Genomic DNA, 4,329 nt, shown 5'->3' with positions numbered 1-4,329 from the left:
TGTCAGCTCCTGTTAGCGTACGGGCCAACCAAACGACCCAAGAAGAGTTTGGAACAAAACGAGAGAGGATCAATTTGTTGTTGTATTATCTGGATGGAGAGTAGCCTGGTTAGCCAGACCTACATCAAGATGTAAGGTCTGGCAACTCTTCACACAAACGGCTCAATGCAAGGGGCGGGATATAAGGTTGTCCCTCAAAATGCCTCTGCACGCAATAGGATAGCGCTATGACGGATCAGAGCAACGAAGAAGGTGACGTAGTTACCGTAACCAGTCGGCAAAACTCCAAACACATCTTTCTTGCTTAAAAAGGACTTCAGTAGGGTTTATTTGCTCTTCTCTCAAAGAAAAACATAAGTCTAAGTCCTCCAGAGTCGCGGCCAAAGCCGCTTCAAAAGATAGCTGTTCGCCAGCAGCAGCAGCCATTCTCTGTTTTCAAGTAGGAACCGTTGCAGCTCTGTCGTCATCATGTTAAGCCCGCCCCACAGACGCTACACACGATGTGATTGGCCTGACCAAATTTTGGTTTTTGGACCGGTTAAGTGTATTGTGAGTGCCTAGACTAAACCCTGGCAGCAAATATATTTTGCGGCCGCTAGGGTGCGTCTAGATTTCTAGGCTAGATGGAGAGAGCTTCACGACAACATTTAACTAGACCGATATTCTGATCCTGCTTGTGTTTTACGCGATGGGTGAGTTGTTTTGATTCGTAACCCTTCAAAAACATATGCTATTATATTGATCACAACATTAGTGTGTAGATTGTAATCAGCGCGTCTTCCCGCGGACGATATGCACATCAAAGGTATTGTACAGCAATATAAATGGTCATTTTAAGACACTTCACAATAAGATTTGTACTGTCAATACATTATGTGAAAAATCATTGTAGATTGTAAGTTGAAAACTTAATTCTGTGCTGTGTTAACCATCGAATTTGGACTAATACTGTAATATTTATGACTGAAAATTTCGTTTTGAACATCACATATTAACTTACATAATGAAATAAACGATGTCATCAAACGCAACATTTATAAGACTTGATTACCTTATCCATACGTGATTTCTCGTTCTCGTCTGATTGATGGCCATCAGTGGTTGAGTTAAAGACTACAAATCCCATAATTCCACGCTGCTTCAGAGCGTCAGTAAACAACATCATTGTTATTGTTTGATCTGCCGCCATCTAGCGGCGAAAATAATACAAACTGCATTGTAGCGGCTACCTTACGTTGTTAAAAGGCCGCTGAGAGGCTGAAGCCGGAACTCAATGCATTTGCGACGCATATAATGAACTAGCAGTGAAGCAAACAGCTGTTAATAGTCCCATTTTATTGCACAGACAGATATTTCTTCAGGTTTAAAAGTTGTTAATATGTAAATATGGTCAACAAAGAATACATCGTCCTGACTCACCCCCTCTCGCTACCACACTAAGTGAACAGGTGACTAATATTCCTATTTCCAGGTAATCCCGTGACCCTCCACCATGATCACGTGACATTTAACTCTTTCATGTCCCTTTCATTCCAGCCCCTAATTATTATCAAGTAATAATTACATCGCCATAAATTAGACAGGAAAACAATAATGCATTTACATTATAAAATGTCCATTTCTTCTTTCAAAAGAGAAAAAATCCTGAAAAAAGTCAGGCAGAAAAAATTGACATTTTTTTAAAAAGTCGTCAAAAAATTTCAGGCAACAAAATTATCCGTCTTCTGCTTCTTGTAAAAGACAGATCTTAGTTATTGGCCTTTCCAGACAGCTGGTTTTAGTTTTAACTTGCACATGACGCACAAATCCTCTTCTATCTGGAAATGTTTGAATTATGCGTCCAATAAGCCATGAGTTTCGAGGTGCTGTATTGTCCACTATAAGCACTATGTCTCCTGGTTTAAAGTTGCGTTTGACTCTTGACCATTTCTGACGTTCTTGAAGTTGTGGCAAGTACTCCAGAACCCATCTCTTCCAGAACAAGTCTGACATATACTGGACCTGTCTCCAACGTTTACGAGCATAAACATCTTCCTTTTTGAATTCGCCCGGTGGTAACGATGGTACAGTTTTCAAAATCAACAGGTGATTTGGTGTTAATGCTTCCAGGTCATTTGAATCAGTGGATGCTTTGGTGATTGGACGTCCATTGAGAATAGATTCAACCTCGCAAAGAACCGTTTGCAAACCCTCTTCATCCAAATTCTGCAGCTTTAAAATGGAATTCAAAACTTTCCGTACAGATCGAATTAACCTTTCCCAGGTTCCTCCATAATGTGATCCAGTCGGGGGATTAAATGACCATTTAATACCTTTCTGAAGGAGGACATCATTAATTTGACCCTGATTCCATCCCTGTATAGCAACTCTTAGTTCCCGCTCTGCTCCAACAAAGTTCTTTCCATTGTCTGATCGGAGTTCTTTGACTTGACCACGTCTTGCAATGAAACGTCGAAGTGCATTTATGAATGAATCTGTGTCCAAGGAGGGTGCCACTTCAATATGTATAGCCCGTATGGCTAAACAGGTAAAAATTAATCCATATCTTTTCACCACAGTTCTTCTGCTTTTTACCTCGAAAGGTCCAAAATAATCCACCCCAACATGGGTAAATGGTGGCACATTCGGAGTGACTCTGTCTGCTGGTAAATCAGCCATCTGTTGGCATCCTGGAAGTGAATTCAGTCTTCGACATATGACACATTTGGATAGTACACTTCTTATTGCTGTACTTGCACCTGTAATCCAATATTTTTGTCGTAATTTAGACAACATATGATTACGACCACAATGTCCTACTTCTTCATGTATGTGTCTCAGGAGAATATCAGAGATGTGAGAATTCTTTGCTAGAATGACTGGATGCTTGGATTCTTCAGGCATTGATGCCCTACTTAATCTGCCACCAACCCTCAAAACATCATTAAGCGTAGGACAAAGTCCATAAATACAGCTACCTTTCTTGACACTTTCCCCTCTTTTTAGACAAGCAAGTTCATCAGGAAACATCTTCTCTTGTGAAAGTCTAATAATCTCCAACTCGGCTGTCTCTAGTTCTTCTGGTGAGAGATGAGATTTTTTGAGTTGACCTTTGAAAATCTCCATATCCTTTTCCAAAGAATTTCCTTGTTGCACAACAGATTGAACTGAAGCAAGTCTCAGTAGTTTCCTCTTCTGACTAAGAGATAAGAGCAGTTTCTTAAATCTCAAAATCCAAGCCATTGCCCTTTTCAAATGAAACCAAGAAGAGAAGTGATTAATGAAACGTGCAAGCTTGTCATCCTCTTCATGAAGCTGCACAGAGTTAATCTCAATACCTTTCTTGACCTCAGGATCATCCACTTCAAGCTTTTCAAGGTCATTCAGATTGGCAGGCCATTCACTTTCAGAATGAAGAAGAAAGGCAGGACCTGATGTCCATGTCCTGTTTTTGAGAAAGACTTTAGCAGTCGATCCTCTAGAAGCAACATCAGCTGGATTGCTTACTGTATCTACGTATCTCCACTGTGAAACTTGTGAAGCCTTGAGAATTTCTGTCACCCGATTGGCTACAAAGATTTTGAATCGTGAAGTCTCGTTTTTGATGTATTTGAGAACAAAAGCACTGTCTGTCCAAAAAACAGAATCCTGAAGCTGCAGATGTAATTCCTTCCTCCATATAACATCCATACGACTTGCCATTGTAGCAGCAATGAGCTCCATGCATGGAATGGTAACACACTTCATTGGGGCTACTCTTGACTTTCCCATGATAAAAGCACAATGTAATACAGAATTCATATTGTGTGTTAGCAAGTATGTCACCGTTCCATAGCCATCCTTACTCGCATCTGAAAAATGATGTAACTGTGCAGAGGCGATGTCACCAAAGTTTGGAGGTTTTAAACCTCTTGTAAGCTCAAAGCTTTCCAGAAGATGAAGTTCTTGAAGCCAGCCTTTCCATTTTTCAACAATTAATTCAGGCAAGACATCATCCCATCCTAAATTTCCTTTGCAGAGGTCTTGCAATATTTTCTTAGCAGACAATAGTACAGGGCTCACAATTCCCAAAGGATCATACACCGAGCTAATCATGGACAGTATTCCTCTTCGAGTCATAGGTCTATCTTTGATTACAATCTTGAACTTGAATGTGTCAGACTGAATGCACCACTGCATCCCTAACACTCTCTCGACTAATGGAGACTCCCGATCAATATTCAAGTCTTTTGCTGTCTTTGCTCTTTGATCCTCAGGTATTACTGCCATGACTTCACATCTGTTGCTCATCCATTTTGTTAGCTTGAATCCACCTTTGGCACATAAGGATACAAGTTCCTGGTACAATGT

This window comes from Paramisgurnus dabryanus, chromosome 10 (genome assembly GCF_030506205.2).
Source record: "Paramisgurnus dabryanus chromosome 10, PD_genome_1.1, whole genome shotgun sequence".
Classification (NCBI taxonomy): Eukaryota; Metazoa; Chordata; class Actinopteri; order Cypriniformes; family Cobitidae; genus Paramisgurnus; species Paramisgurnus dabryanus.
The sequence above is the reverse complement of the archived record's forward strand: the minus strand, read 5'-3'. Positions refer to the sequence as shown.